Consider the following 17,480-nt stretch of genomic DNA (forward strand, 5'->3'; position numbering starts at 1 on the left):
GGGTTCAAGGAAGAATCTAACTGCAGAGGAAAAAGCAGGAGAAGTTGTATTTGTATGTACACTATTTACTCCACAGTGACTTTTTTATATTCATGTAAATTGTTGTATATTCTATTGTTTTTCAGGGGCCAACTATTGATATCTTCATGTTTTAACCATTTGAAGGTATTAAGCCATCTGAAGCATTACAGTTGGAATCTCTCTTTACTTTGGTAAGGGAACAAGTTTATTTTTTTATTACATTTTCAGTGTATTTTATTAATATTTGCTATAAAATTTTAACTTATGTCACTGAAATAATCAATCATTTCTCAGGTGTAACCAAGAATTGGTATCTTTATAAAAAAAAACCTACTTCAATGGTCAAATTGGTATCTTACAGTTAAAACTATTTTGATGTTATAGTTTTTGACAAATGTGGCAAGTCAATATAATCCTTTTTTTGTAAAATTTTTATATACACATATAGAATGAATTGTGTGTCTACCTAATCAGATTTTCAAATTTTGAATTTTTTAAAAGTAAGGGAAACATAAGCTTCAACAACACTATTCAAATGGTTCTTTCTCTTATGAATGGATATAATACAAGTCAGAGAAATAGAACGGTGGTGTATGTATGAATGTTTACCGCAGGTGATACTCACTAAAAGCTTTTCTTATTTGATTGATAATATCATATATAAGGACCGGTAGATTTCTTCTCATGTTCTATGTAAATTTAACCTGATTTTAATAGATATATGAAGCATCTTCTAATTCTGAGTATTGGTCTTTTTTTTAAAATCTGTTTAGCTTTAGTCTGATTGTTATGTCATCTTTTATGTCCAAGTCAGTAGGTGAAAGTTTCGTTTAAGTGTTTTCCTATCATTGGTAGAGCAAAGCTGTTCGATTAAATGCCCCTACGAATTTTCAAAATTTCCTTAAAAGCCACTATTGATTGGTTCATGTTTTATGTAAGGTTTAGGTAGAACAAACTTCTATTTTGAGGCTGATTTTATTTAATCATTTTTTATGAGTAGGTAATTGGAAAAAGGCGAGGTTCACAGCAGTAATTGGGGAATCCTTCTTTTCAGATGTTGGTATTCAATGTGAAATTGACTTTCACTTTTTAGGAAATTATGTATATGAATTTTTTTTTTTTTTGCTTTTCGTATGAGTTTGTATACATTTCTATCTTTCTGACTTCTTATGTTGTATTGTTTACAGGTTTTGGCTCTGTTCTCCCAGTTGCTTCAACTATTGAATTCCTCTCATCTACTTCTTCTACCTTCCATCTAGTCTAGAAGTGTGGTAAGTTCTTATAAATCAACTTCATCAATACTTGCTAAGCTTAATGGGTAGTTGTATGTCATTTTTTGTTTCTGTTCAGATATCAAGATCTATGATTAGGTCGAACTATGTTTATATATCAGTTTTTATTACAAACATTGATGTGGACAACTATGTTTGTAATCTTTCTTAAATTATATTAAACTGAAACTACCCCTCTTTTGGTTTTGACATTTTTAAAATCAAGGGACAACCAGGTAGCATATTCTTGATTTGAGGATTTGGATGCAGAAATTGTTGTTGCAATATGTAATATGAAGAATCCAAATCTGTTTTGGCTACCTATCAGCAGGACCACCTATGCTTCTTGTCATCTTCTCCATACCTTTTGATTTTGCATTCAAAGTTAGAACAAAGGAAATTGTGTGGTAAGTCTTATTGTTAATTTTATGTACTTAAATATGATACGGTTAAATTTATGTCGTTTATGTTAAAAGTTTAGTTTTAAAAGAGTATTTACTTTTCCAAGTCTTTTGAGTAGTTAATAAACATCTGATTTTTTTTTCTTTTTTTAAGTTATGCATGATTTTTGGATTAATTTTCAATTTTATAAGTGGCCTAACAAAAGTTGGTAATTAATGTCACTTTAGAGCCTCTCTGTTTATGTTGAAAGTTAACTTTTGTATGTACTCATTTTTTATAAAACAATACATGAAAGATACAACAAATTATTATATATCCAACTGGAACCGCATACACTTCTATATCATTTGGCTTAAAAAAATACTATAGAATGTACTGCTTTAATGCATATTTGATCATATTCTCCCAATTATTTAGGCTAAATGACTATAATTTATTGTTCACACACTAATGAGAGTCTTCAACCGATTGGCACATTCCTTATAAGTGGCTGATTTTGTTTTCCAACTTTTAATAGCAATCTTTTATTCATAAAAAAGCCAACCCTTTAGCAGAGTTTTGTACTGAATCTTTGCTTCTTCTGTTTGATATCCAACACAAAAGGTGTATAACATTTTCCTTTGGTTTATGCATTTTTGTTTTTATATGTTATTTAGGTGGAAGACTACAATGGACTAATTGTGCAACCACATAAGGCTATTGTTGGTGCTAGAGCTTTTGATTATGAAACTGGAATCCATCAGGTTTCAGTAATTTACATATAAATTTATGGGAAAAGTAAAAAATTCAATTAACTTATACCCGATATACCCTTGTTCGACATTGATGGAAAGGAACTTAATGATCTTTTTTGAGGATTTAAATTCATAGTTGAAATGAAAAAGGTACTAAAAAAATAAAAACCTTATTTTCATTTAATACTTTTGGATTATTTTAAAATCTAATCAAATTATTATGTGTTAGGTTATAACTGGTGATGATTTAGAAGCATTGGTATTATAGATGAGGCATTCCGGCCTCAAGTTGTTTGCAAATTTGGAGAGGTTCCGGTATGAGTCCAACCGTACCCCAATCAGATATTCCTCATTTGGTAACCTACTTTCTTATCTTCATTTTCCTTCGTTATATTTAACGACCATTTTACACTTACATTTAAAAAAATCACAAGCTTATTCAATTTTAATACATTAAGCTATAATTTTTGGCTTAGCCTATTAATTAAGTCCATTAACTAAAAAAAAGAAACAGGAAGTTACAGTTATGACTATCATAATAGGGTTAGTGACGAAGGTAATAAGGTTTTAAGTCAAGTATGGAGGGGTATGATGTCCCTGCTTTTGAGATGTCTTCCACGTGCACAATTTCAATTTGTGTAGCTTGAAGTGGGGAATCCTAAATCGCCTACCTCCACTCCCACCACTTTAAATCCATAAAATATGATAGCAAACTTTACCATATTAACTATGTTTTTTTTCTTTAACATATTTATTATTATATATAATTTTATGTGTATATTTTTTTAGGAAACATCTACAACCTGCCCTTTCATCAATTACAACCAGAGGCACATGCAACATCTTAATAGGATTGTTGAATTAAAATTCAATTGAATTGTAGGAACTTGCTTTTACTTCTTCATCATTTCTATTAGATAGATTTGAGTGTTGTTTAGTACAAGTAATATGTTATTTTTGCATTAAATTTTTAGTTAAATACAAAAGATAGCAACCTACTTTCATAACTATGTCTATTTTCATCCTCTTGTAATAATATTATACTTCAACATTGAATCCAATCAACATCCACCATTCCGACCCACACAACACCATTTCTGACCAGCACAACGTGCTGGAACGCATCTAGTATATATATTAAAGTTATGAAAAATTTTAACAGTACTTTGTTGTGATTGGTTGAAATTTCTTTTTTTCGATTAATATTACAACATTCACCCTTCAACTTTATGTTTTTGTTCACAAACAACCCTTTTACTTTCGTTTGAATTTTTCATAACCCTCGCTTTTTATTACATATTATTAGTATTTAGTCATATTAATATTTTTTTGGCAGGAATGGTCCCTCAACTATATTTGGGTCATTTTAAAGTTGCTTACTTTTTGTCTTTTTTGGTCCCTCTACTTCCGTGGTTATTTGTGGCATTATAGGTTCCTATGTTTTCGTTTAATTATCACTTTATTAGTTTTGCTTATAGATTCATTGATGTTTATTTATTTATTATTTATTTGCTTGTTTATAGATCGGTTAAAGAGGGAAGGAATGAACAACTCAAACTATAAACGTTTTCAAAGAACAAATAACGAAAAAAATTGTCGCATCCGACCCCCGCAACGCTGGGGTTCCCCATCTAGTTATTATATTAAAGTTGTGGAAGAAAGGAATAGTAAAGTTGGCATACTTTGTCCAGATTTGGTCCCTTGATTTACATATCCGGTCCCTGTACTTCTTTAATTAATTTATTCATGTCCTTTTGTTTGTGTTCTATTCAACTTCCTATCTTTCTGGCAGAATTGATCCCTATATTATTGTTGGAAGTTAGGAATACTAAATTTGGATGTTTTTTTGGCCACTTTGCACATTATTGTTTACCCATTTTGACACTTTTGGTCCTTGCAATCAATATATTTACACTTTTTTTTGGAACTTTTTAATATTTAAAGTTTGGCCACAAAACTTTAACGGTTTGACAACTTTGATCCCTTTTCTAAAAAGTTGATAATTCCTACCCCTTTAATTCTTTAGCCATTTTCACACTTCTGATCCTTGCAGTCAAAACTTTTACATGTTTTGTCCGGGGCAAAGCCCAAACTTTTCATCCTTGCACTATCTATGTCTGTCATATTTATCAATTCGGAAACAATATTGAAAGCTTTTGGCCCCCGCATAGCGGGGTTAACCTTTCTAGTTATATATTAAATTTTTCCTACCTTAGCTATAGTAAAGTAGCAAGGGTTTTGGCAGATTTGGTCCACAACTTTTCCAAATATCTCATTTTTTTTGCCTTTCTTGCTTTTGTGGGCAGTTTATGTTGGACAATGTTAAGGAATAATGAACTATCTTTGGTAGAAATAATCCTTCTTTTATTGTTCTTCTTTTGTCTTTTTGTTTTGTTTTGTTTGTTTTTTTTTCTTTTTTGTGTTCTGGGCGGTTTATGCTATTTTATGTTCTTTCTCTATTTTTTTTTTTTTTTTTTTTTTTTTTTTTTTTTTTAAATTTGACATAATACCTTACGTGGCTTCCTCCCTTTCCTTTTGTTTCCACCGCCAATCTAAACCAATAAAGATTTGGTTGGTGTCGATCGGTCGGCTCTGCCAACAAAAGCCCTCATCCTTTCGAATCCTTCCATCAAAGCCGACTGCTCCACCGCCCATGCTCCAGCGATCGCAAATCCTTTTCTCACCTCGCTTTCTTTAGACTCTACGAACCCTAAATCCATACCACCACCATCTCTAGATACGCTTCGACCGCCACCGTTGTTTTATATATTTTTAGGGCAAAGAAGCCGTCATTTTTGGTGTTATTTTCTTACCGACAGGTTTTCCCTTCTATTCCACATTTACCCTGCTTGAATATCGATTTTTTTTAAACAAAGAGAAACATCTTTATAGAATCTAACATATCCCTTCATTATTGACAGCTTTAATCATAATTGCTTCTATGTGTGTTGCTTTCACTTCTTTGCTTTAGGATCTTCTATCTAATGAGACTCATTTGATTCTACCTAATGGCAGCCAAAAACAAGCGACTGAATTTACAGGTAAATCATCCCTTTGTCTTTCGAAAAATTTGGCCTTTAGTTTTTTTTGTTATTGTTAATTTGTTTGTGCTGATGACTCTTTTTGATACACAATTGACTAGCAGGAAAATAGTTGTACCACCTGGATATGTAATGGAGAAGAGCGCAGAAACTAAATATGAAACAAAAGCTGTTACAGGTATTGTTTCGGTCTATCACCTTCTCCTGGAACTGCTGCTGATATAAACCATATTGTGTGTTGCTTATCTATATTTAATAAATCATCTGACTTAGATTCAATGACTATTCTACCCTTATAAATCTAGAAAAATTCATTATTATACATTTATTTGCAAGAATTAAGTGAGCAAGTGTTTACAGGTATCTTAGATCATTTTAGTTTCATATAATTATTAAGCATGCCCTTCATAATACACTTTTTTCTGTGACAAAAGCCAATAGTGCCAAAGGGTATGAAAAAATATAATAAATAAACTGTATTTTGTAATCTTCTTATTATCATCTTTACTTGCAAGTTTCTAATATATATTTTTTTGTTACTTTTCATTCAGAAGGTAATGAATGGTTGACAACTATTGGCTAGGAGCAATTCTACACGTTATAAGTAAGATCTCTCATCCTGATACCATATCTCAGTTATGTAGTTATCAAAAAAAAAAACTTAATTTATTGCAAAGATTCATCTTTCCATTGTCATAGGGACAGGAGGCGATGTATAAAGAAACGTGGGTTCACCATGGTCACTGAGTACAACTGATTTGTTGACCTTTGCTTCTTAAAGTTATCCTTGCGCTTTAGGTCCTTATTTGCAGTTTTTATATTGTTTTTTGTTCGTGTTTCAAGAAAAATGTGATACGCCCCAACTCAGGGGACAAAAATAGTGATTTTACTTGAAACATTGACTTAGAACGTCATAACAACCTCAAATATGGACCAAAATTACAAAAATCAATTATACTTGGTGAAAGGACCTTAAATCAATCGATTTATCAAACAATGACTATTAATAAGAACAGAACAATGAAGTATCACAAAGAACTTTCACTAAGAATGATAATCTCACAAAGAGATTATTGTTCGCACAAAGCGGCTATTAGGGTTTGTGAAAGACAACCTCTTCACAAACCCGTACAAAAGACTATATAGAACTATATAGACAATCCCTACAAATCAGGGATGTTCCAGCTAACTAATATACGATAACTATGGAAACAAGATAAATACTAAATCTGTTACATTAAAAAGATATACACTGAACAACTTGTATGCTGACGCTGATGCTGACGCTGGATTACGTGCTGATGCTGAGTGATCAGTTTCAAACATCATCATATTATAAGGTTCGACCTTACAATCTCCCCTAATATGATGATGTTCAAAACAACAGCTATACAAGAAAACCTCTGGACAAAAATTCTTTATACTCAGCTTCAGCTTCTACTTTCACAGGCCAGTAAGGACTATCCAGCAGCTCCTGTCTTCTATTCAGTAACTCCATAGCAATCAGTATGTGAAACTCTCCAGAGAGATCTTGATGACTCATGCACATTTGTCTTAAGCCAACAAGATGTGCTGTTGGAGCTCTTGGAATTTCTGTGGTGCACTGAAAACACATTTTCCTGTTTTTATCAAGATAAAAATTCCATGTTCAAGATCAGAGATGAACTTATGTTGAACCAGCTCAACACCGATAGGAAGAGAGTTGTTTATTCCTTCAGCACCAAAATTTAGAACCAATACATCTTCACTATCAACTTGAAATCTGGTTCTTCTGATTCTTGGAACTGAGGAACTTTGGCCTTGCTGCTTAGGAACAAGATCCAGACACTGAACTTTCTTGATCAGTAAATGGAGAGCACAGGTCAGTTATGAAAAGAGAGCCGCAGTTTGCTTGGATGCTAATTCAAGCAATTCCATCCATTCAGAATATCTGTATCTGATCAGCTCATCCCTCTTGACAACTTCAGTGTGTGGATGTTGAAGACCTTGACAAGTGATCAGCAAAGTAAGAATTTTCTCGTTACGAGGTTTAGAAGCTTTAACTTTGATGATCTTATCACTGCTCACTCGTCGTTTAAGAACATCTTGAAACCTCTTACGATCAATCCTGTCGAGAACATTTTCAGTCCTTGACATGCTGCTACTGGGAGGAGGCTGCGAAGATTTGGATTTGGACTGATATTCTAAGAACTTTTGCATATGAGCTTCAAAGGATCCTTTGGCCTGAAGTTTATGCTGAATGAGAGATTCATCAGCTTGAGCAATATTCTTTAGAAGCTGAGCTTTATTGGCTTCATCAAGAATTTGCTTAACTTGATCATGAGACATGTTCCATTCAGCTGCCAAGATGGATATGCTGACAATGAGACATCTTCAGATCCAAGCTCAACATATTTGGTTTCTCCCTCTTTTTGATCATCATCAGTTTCTCCCCCTTTTTGATCATCATCATGTTGTGGGGCAGGGGAAGGAGTTGGCAAAAGAACTCCCTTCAGTTGGTGGACATCAGCCTCAATTCGTAGAAGACGCTGACTCATGTCCCGAGTCAGTGTAAGAAGCTCATTAAATGTTGAGGTCGGTATATGAAGGAATTGAGTACCTGGAACTTCTTGTGAGCGATATTGCTCCCCCGGAGAAGGTTGCTCTCCCTTGGATGGGCGCTCCCCCCTGAGATGGTTGCTCCCCTTGAGCTGAGTGAACTCTCTCATTGACAGAAAGAGTATGATGAGAAAGTTGAGGGGAGAGATGACCACCGTCCTGTGTTTCAGCTTGTTGATCAGCATGATCTTCGTTGTTACCATCAGCTCCTTCATCAGTATCAGCGTTTAGTGAAGGAACAATATATGGATTTGCGATCCATTCTCTCATTCGATCAGAGATGCCGATGTCATTTTCCATTGGATCATCCTGATACATTCGCACTGACATGCGTGGGCATTGGATGGGGTTTCCAGAGTGGGAGTAGTAGGCTTCAGCGAAAAATTTATCTAGGACAAGAGCAATCCATCGTGGAAAGGGGACATGATAAGTGCGTACATTGGCACGAAGAAGTTGGACAAGCTGATCAAAGAAGAAAGCCCCATAATCAAGACGTTTTTTGAGAAGAAGAGAACATACAACTTGTTGCTCATAAGTACTCAGTTGATCACCACTGCGAGATTTGTGACCCACACATTTGCACAGTGCCCCGGTGAAGAACTTCCGTCCTGGAGTCATACATTGATGCAGAATGAGAGCTGATCGAGCACCAGCCTTCGAGTGATCATAGCCTAGTTGATCAAAGAGGCGTCGAAAGCGTTCAATTGTTGGAAGCTTAGAGAATGGTTCAAAAATTGGTAACCTGAGCGTAGCGCTGAGGAGATCAGCGGTGATAAAAACTGAGCGTTGGCCACGCCCAATAGTTCTAGAGATGACGTTGTTTTCATCATTAACCGTTGCAATGTAGTAGAACTCACATACTTGTTCGGGAAAGAACTCTGATGGAACCTCACTGATGGCGTATCGAAGTCGGCAGGAGACTAAGAAATTGACAAAATCATCAAGGCCGAGGCCTCGATGAACATCTGGTATATCAGGGTTGAAAACGACATTTGTGGCTTTGATGTATATGGGAAGAGGAGGAGAGTTTGGAGCTGGGACGAATTTTCTTGAAATGGAGGAGAAAGTGAACAGTGATGCCGCCATTGAAGAAATTTAGGATTCTAGGGTTTTCTTTGTTCTTTTTTTATAAGAGAGAGAAGTTTGGAGGAAGGTGAAAAGGTTTGGGGAAGAGATGAAAAGATTTAAATAGGGGATGAAACGGTTAAAAAAAAGGTAATGATTATCTTTATCAAAAATAACTGCGTATCTTGACAGAATGTCAAATCAAATAAATAGCCGTTGGGTAAAAAGAGCCGTTGTACTGAAGAGGAAACTTCAATATGTGTCTGCGGAAGCGCTGATATCATTGTCACGAAAATTTACATGCTGAGATAGTTTGTTGTCAATTCAAGGTACAACTTGCTTGTTTGGGGTTAGCAAGGTGATTGGTGCGTGTGATAGATATTAGTTTAATTATCTAACCATCGGCACAGAGTGTCGAGTCTTTATCAGTGAGTGGTATTTCTTACTGAATCATTAGACACTGAGTAAGAAGAAGGTGAAGAGAGGTTTGTTGCGTGTGATAGACCTTGGTGTTTTGGTCTAACCATTGGCAAAGACTGTTAGATTCTCATCAACATGTGTTTTTGGCACACTGAATCACAGAATCAGTGTAAGATTGGTAAGAGGGGATAGTTGCGTGTGATAGACCTTGGTCTTTTGGTCTAACCATCGACAAAGACTGTTAGATTCTCATCAGCATGTGTTTTGTCACACTGAATCACAGAATCAGTGTAAGATTGGTAAGTGAGGATAGTTACGTGTGATAGAACTTGGTGTTTTGTCTAACCATCGGCAAAGAGTTTCAAGTTGTTATCAGTGTATGGTTTAATACAGTGAATCATTCAAATTTAGTTTAGAAGATTTGTAGAAGAGAGAGAGATAGAGAGAGAGAGAGAGAGATAAGAAATCATACAATGTACTCAGCATGCTAAACATCATCAGCGCATCATCATCAGCAAAAAAAAAAAGATTAGTTTATAAGACAATAGCAAACATTAGTAAAACATTTTTCAATCGAGAGTGATCATTCCAAGTTCACCAATGATGTGAGCATTAGTTTGGGTATCCAGGGCCTTGGTGAAAATATCAGCTAGTTGATCGGAAGTCTTGACATGTGTTAAAACAACCTTGCCCTTCTCAACATTGTCTCTAATGAAGTGATGTCTGATCTCTATATGCTTTGTCTTTGAGTGCTGAACAAGATTCTGTGTGATCTGAATGGTACTGGTATTATCACAATATATATGAGTCTTTGTGAATTTAAGCCCACAGTCTAAAAGTTGATTTTGAATCCATAAGATTTGAGCACAACATCTCCCAGCTGCAACATACTCAACTTCTGCAGTGGAGATAGCTACTGAGGTTTGTTTCTTGCTGGACCAACTGATTAGTCGATTTCCAAGGAAATGACATCCACCTGACGTGCTCTTCTTGTCTAAGTTGCATCCTGCATAGTCGGAATCAGTGTATCCAAAGAGTTCAAGCGCTGAGTCACGAGGGTACCACAGTGCCAAGTTCTGAGTGGCTTTTAGTTATCGAAAGATGCGTTTGACTGCAATGAGATGAGACTCCTTGGGATTAGCTTGGAATCTAGCACAGAGAATGGTTCCAAACATGATATCAGGTCGGCTTGCAGTGAGGTAGAGAAGAGATCCAATCATTCCTCGATAAAGAGACTGATTAATATCAGTGCCGGTGGGATCAGCGTGTAGCTTATCAGTCTTACACACCGGAGTAGAAGCTAGTTTGCAGTCGCTGAGAGAGTACTTAACTTGCATGTCAGCAATATATTTACTTTGACAAATTGAAATACCTGATTTTTGTTGCTGAACCTCAAGACCTAAGAAGAAAGTCATCTTCCCCATCATGCTCATTTCGAACCTTTGAGACATGATCTCAGTGAATTCTTTGCTCAACTTCTCATTTGGAGATCCAAAGATGATGTCATCGACATAGATTTGAACAAGAATCATTTCTGAGCCTTTCTGTTTGATGAAGATAGTATTATCAATTTCTCCTATTCTGTATCCATTTTCAAGAAGATATGATGTCAGTGTCTCATACCAGGCCCTGGGAGCTTGTTTCAGTCCATATATAGCTTTATCTAGTCGGTACACATAGTCAGGGTGCTCTTTGTCTTCAAATCCTAGGGGCTGTTTGAGACATACTTCTTCTTGTAACTCACCATGAAGAAATGTCGTTTTGACATCCATTTGGTAGACAATGAAATTCATGTATGAAGCGTATGCGAGAAATAGTCTGATTGCTTCAATGCGGACAACTGGAGCAAAAGTCTCCCCGTAGTCGATGGATTCAATTTGAGTGAACCCCTGAGCAACAAGTCTTGCTTTGTTGCGAGTAATAATACCATCTTTATCAACCTTGTTGCGGTAGACCCAGCGTATTCCGGTGATGGTCTCTCCTGATGGTCTGGGGACAAGAGTCCAAACCTTGTGCCTTTCGAACTCGTTCAGCTCGTCTTGCATGGCTTTAATCCAGGCAGCGTCTTGAAGAGATGAGTGTATCTTGTTAGGTAAAATCATTGAAACGAAATTAACGTACATGTAAAAATTATTAGATACACGAGATCTGGTTCGGACACCATCATGAAGATTCCCAATAATTCGATCAACAGGGTGATCTCGATGTCCAGAAGCTGATTCCACTAGATTTGACACTGAAGTGTTATTGCTGAAGGGAACATCAGTTGTAGGAGAATCTTCAGTCTCAAGGGTTTCATTAGCATCGGACAAATGAGTTGTTGAGCTAACAACAGTATCTTGGTTTTACAAAATTTGGATTTGGAACGATAGGATCAGGAATAGTAACTTCTTCTTCAGTATGAGAAACTTCATCATATGGGCAAGAGAGAAGCTCTTGAAAAATAGAGGAAGAATGAGCTACTTTTTCATCAGTGTATGATTCCTCATCAAACTTTACATGAATGGATTCTTCAATGCACTGCCTGTCCACATGAAAAACACGAAAAGCATTTGAAATAGATGAGTATCCAACAAAATACCTTCAGCAATAACACTTCAGTGTCAAATCTAGTGGAATCAGCTTCTGGACATCGATTTCAAATGCTTTTCATGTAGGAAAATCTTCAGTCTCAAGGGTTTCATCAGCATCGGACAAATGAGTTGTCGAGCTGACAGCAGTATCTTGATTTACAAAATTTGGATTTGGAACGATAGGATCAGGAATAATAGCTTCTTCTTCAGTATGAGAAACTTCATCATATGGGCAAGAGAGAAGCTCTTGAAAAATAGAGGAAGAATGAGCTACTTTTTCATCAGTGTATGATTCCTCATCAAACTTTACATGAATGGATTCTTCAATGCACTGCCTGTTCACATGAAAAACACGAAAAGCATTTGAAATAGATGAGTATCCAACAAAATACCTTTGTCAGCCTTAGGCTCAAATTTTGATCTTCGATCGCGCTGATTAAGAATATAACAAATGCATCCAAACACGTGAAAGAAGGATACGTCCGACTTTCGACCTTTCAGCATCTCATATGGTGTCTTCTTATGAATCCTGTGAATTAGAGATCGATTATGAGTATAACATGCTGTATTAACAGCTTCAGCCCAAAACGACATATGAAAACCATCATGAATCATTAAGGTCCTTCCTGCCTCAATCAATGTTCGATTTCTTCGTTCAGCAACTCCATTTTGTTGAGGTGTGCGAGGAGCTGAAAAGTTCTGCCCAATGCCTTTATAATCACAAAATTCTTCAAGAGTTGAATTCCGGAACTCAGTGCCATGATCACTCCTTAGCTGCTTAAATTTGAGACCAGTCAATGTCTCGTTTTGACGAATCAACGAGATAATTTCCTGTGCAGCATGACTTTTCTTCTTCAAGAAAATCACCCATGTAAATCGAGTAAACTCATCCACAACCACTAGAGTATACTTGTTTCCTCCTTAGGAATGAACAAGAATAGGTCCAAACAAGTCCATGTGTAGTAAATGAAGAGGAACATATATGCTAGAACATAACTTGGGTTTGAATGACGACTTGGTTTGTTTTCCTTGTTCACACGCTGAGCACATCTTGTCTTTGACAAAGCTGAGTTTTGGGTGACCTCTAACTAGATCTTGATTGGATATTTGGATAGATTCTTAAAGTTCAAATGAGAGAACCTTTTGTGCCAAATCCAGCTGAGATTGGTTTGAGACTTTGTAAAGAAACATTGCATCAGCGCCTTGTCAGTTGAGAACATGTCAAGAACATATATATCATTTTTTCTACTTGCTGAGAGTACAATGTTCTTGTCAGTGTTAACAACTCTTCCTTCCTTCTTTGTAAAATGAACTTCATAATCAGAATCACACAATTGGCTGATTGAGATGAGATTGTGTTTGAGACCCTTTACATATGAAACATTCTGAAACACCACATTATTGCACTTGATGTTTCCATATCCTTTAGTAAACCCCTTTCCATTGTCTCCGTATGTTACTGTAGGACCAATTTTCTTGACATAGTCTTCGAGGAGAGACTTGGATCCTGTCATATGTCTTGAGCAACCACTATCTAAGTACCAAAGATGCTCCTGACCCTGCAGTGCTGAGAAACTAGTTAGAACACACTGACCCATTGTAAGATGGATCATTCAAAAAGTTATTTGACAATATATTATAGCACTCTTTGGGAAGACAGTTTAAAGAATTTGATTTAAGAGTCCATCTTTCATTTCTAACTTTGATGTTATCAGCTCTTAATGATGTTTTATCAAACTTGCATTCACTGATTTTGTGAGTCCTGTCACCACATCTGTAGCAAATTCTAGTACCAAAGTTTTTCTTGGTAAGCACATTTCTAGATTTAACATATTTATATTTGAAAGATTCACCAAGTGAACTTTCCTTTTATTTGACATTGAATTACTAAAGAATTCAGTGTCAGGAGAACTAAAATCAGTGATGGATGAGGAGCTGACATCAGTATCAGATTTAGACTTATGTACTGAAACACTACAATCAGGATATTGTTCAAGTTGTTCATGAACATCATGATACACTCCGTTTGAGATAGGAAATGCGATAACATTTTCAGTGAGAGGAGTTGGTCTCTCAAGATGTGCAGGGTAAGAAGTAGGATCAATTTCGGTAATTTCAATATTACACTCAGTAACACCATTAGAATCAGTAACATAGTGTTCATCAATGAGACTCTGATTAATAAAGGTGTTGTTGATAAATTTGTATTTGAAACTATCTTTTAATTCATTCATGGAATAAAATTCAGATTCCTTTTCTTGAGATTTAAAAACCTTTTCAGCTTCAGCAAAATTTCCCCCAAGGATTTTCTCACATGAATGAGGTATTTGAGCAGAAATAACATAATTAGCATTTTTGTGAGATTTAGCCCAAAGCTTTAAAACAGTTTGTTCTTTGTTCAAGAGGTCTTTAACTTTATCAATTTCAGCAGATAATGAGGAATTTGATAAACTAGTAACTCTTAGATTTTCCTGAGTAGTGTCAATAATGTTATTTTTTAAGAATAGTTCAGTTTTAAGAAGATAGTTCTTCTAAGGTTTGGATAGTTCTCTCACTTTGCCTGTCGGTCTGTGGATGGTAGGCTGTACTCATGTCCAGCCTAGTTCCTAGGGAACTTTGTAATGACTGCCAGAACCTCGAAGTGAATCTACTATCTCTGTCCGAGATGATAGATAAAGGAACATCGTACAGCCTTACAATCTCCCTAATGTATGTTCGTGTGAGTTTCTCCATCTTGTCTGTTTCTTTGATTGGCAAGAAGTGTGCAGACTTGGTCAGTCTATCGACGATGACCCATATGGAATCAAGTCCACCCGTCGTCTTGGGCAACTTGGTTATGAAGTCCATAGTGATCCGCTCCCACTTTCATTCTGATATCTCCGGTTGTTGTAAGAGACCGGAGGGTTTCTGGTATTCGACCTTGACCTTTGCGCAAGTAAGGCATTTACTCACAAAGGTAGCAATATCTGCTTTCATGTTAGGCCACCAGTATAACTTTTTAAGATCCAGATACATCTTATCTGAACCCAGGTGGACGGAATAACGAGTGTTGTGAGCTTCCATCATGACCAAGTCTCTAAAGTCACCATGTTGCGGTGTCCAGATCCGATCCATGAGGTATAAGGCTCCGCCACCCTTGACTTCTAAGTTCTTATCCATTCCTCTAAGGGATTCACCAGCCACGTTTTTAGGTTTCAAAGCGTCAAGCTGAGCCTCCTTTATTTGCGTGGACAAGTGTGAATGGATAGTTAGAGTCAAAGATTTGACCCTACGACCAGAATATTCTTTCTGACTTAGGGCGTCGGCTACTACATTGGCTTTACCCGGATGATAACGAATTTCGCATTCGTAATCTCTGAGTAGCTCGACCCACCTTCGTTGTCTCATGTTGAGCTCTTTCTGGTCGAAAATGTGTTGTAGACTCTTATGGTCGTAAAGATCGTGCTTTTTGTACCGTATAGGTAATGACGCCCGATTTTCAGAGCAAACACAACTGCTCCTAGTTCAAGATCGTGGGTGGTGTAGTTAACCTCAAGTGTCTTCAGCTCCCTCAAGGCATAGGCTATGACCTTACCTCACTGCATCAGAACACATCCGAGTCCTTGATTGGATGCATCACAATAGACAATGATGTCTTCTATCCCTTCGGGGAGGGATAGTATTGGTGCGGTGCACAAGGCTTGTTTGAGTGTTTGGAACGCCCTTTCCTGTTTCTCTTCCCAGTCAAAGGCCACTCCTTTCTGGGTCAGGGTTGTCAGAGGTTTCGCTATGTTGGAGAAGTTCTGAATGAACCTGCGATAGTAGCCAGCCAGACCTAGAAATTGACGAATTTCTGTAGGTGTCTTCGGTGCTGACCAGTTCTCGATGGCCTTAATTTTGGAAGGGTCCACGTGTATTCCCTCTTCGCTAACAACATGGCCCAAAAATTCGACTCGTCGAATCCAAAATTGGCACTTGGAGAACTTCGCATAGGGCTTCTCCGCTCGCAATGTTTCCAAGATTTTACGGAGATGTTGACTATGTTCCTCCTTACTTCGAGAGTAGATGAGTATGTCATCAATGAAGACGATGACGAACTGATCCAAGTAAGGACGACACACCCTATTCATCAGATCCATGAATACGACGGGCGTTTTTGTTAAGCCGAACGGCATCACTACAAACTTGTAGTGTCCATAACGAGTTCGGAAGGCTGTCTTGGGAACATCCTCCTCTAACAGTCGTAGTTGGTGATATCCGGATCGCAGATCCATCTTCGAGAAGTAGTTGGCTCCTTGAAGTTGATCAAATAAATAGTACAATGCGGGGCAATGGATAACGATTTTTAATGGTAAGTTTGTTGAGTTCTCTATAGTCGATGCACATGCGAAATGATCCATTTTTCTTCTTGACGAACAAGACCGGTGCTCCCCATGGTGAGAAGCTTGGTTGAATGAATACCTTCTTGAGAAGTTCTTTAAGTTGACTGGAAAGTTCCTGCATCTCGGCCGGTGCCAGACGATAAGGAGATTTGGCTACTGGGGTAGCTCTTGGCACTAAGTCGATTCTGAACTCGACTTGGCGTTGCGGTGGTAAACCGGGAAGTTCTTCTGGGAAGATGTCGAGAAAGTCGCGTACTTCTTGGATTTTCTGAATGTTTATCATTTCTTGACTCGTATCGACGACGTGTGCGAGGAATGCCTGATATTCCTTTGAAAACACTTCTGGGCTTGAATGCACGAAATGATACGAAGGCTTGTACTAGGTTTGTCACCGTAGATAACTAATGTTTTGTTGTTAGGAAGATTAAGACGGACTGCTTTTTCAAAGCACATGATGTCGGCGCGAAGAAGACTCAACCAATCCATACCGATGATAACGTCGAAACATTTAATTTGGACTGGCATGAGATCTATCTTGAAAGTATGGCCATCTAAAGTTAAAGTACAACCTACGTATATGCAGTTAGTACTCTCCGTTTTCCCGTTAGCGATTTCTACCGTGAATGAATTATCTAATGCACAGGGTTTTTGTTTAAGCAGGTGTGCAAATTTGTGGCTTATGAAACTTTTCTCTGCTCCACTGTCGAAAAGTATGCAAGCATATGAGTTATCGAGGAGAAACGTACCAGTAACTATCGTAGGATCAGCTACCGCTTCCTCATGGCCTAAGGCCTTAACTCTTCCTACTCCGCCAACCATCCCCGCTTTAGGGCAGTTCCTCTTGTAGTGGCCCACCTCGCCACAACCGTTGCAGGCTTGGCCCATACCGGCATTAGGAACCTGGGCGGCCTGAGCTGTTGGAGTTTGGAAGAAACGGGCTGTGTGCCCCTTCCTGTTGTAGTTGGTGCATTGCATCTCCCTGCAAGGCCTGCGG

The 17,480-nt window shown here is 37.2% G+C and overlaps 1 long non-coding RNA gene across 1 annotated transcript; it reads left to right on the forward strand.

Moving 5' to 3' along the window:
- The first annotated feature begins 1,139 nt into the window (after positions 1-1,139).
- LOC145001489 (uncharacterized) lies at positions 1,140-2,571 on the forward strand. Its single transcript, XR_013661618.1, has 3 exons — positions 1,140-1,292; positions 1,519-1,699; positions 2,351-2,571. It is a non-coding gene; the product is annotated as an uncharacterized LOC145001489 (long non-coding RNA).
- The last annotated feature ends 14,909 nt before the right edge of the window (positions 2,572-17,480 follow it).

Source organism: Lactuca saligna, chromosome 1, assembly GCF_052625555.1.
Source record: "Lactuca saligna cultivar CGN05327 chromosome 1, ASM5262555v1, whole genome shotgun sequence".
NCBI classification, from domain to species: domain Eukaryota; kingdom Viridiplantae; phylum Streptophyta; class Magnoliopsida; order Asterales; family Asteraceae; genus Lactuca; species Lactuca saligna.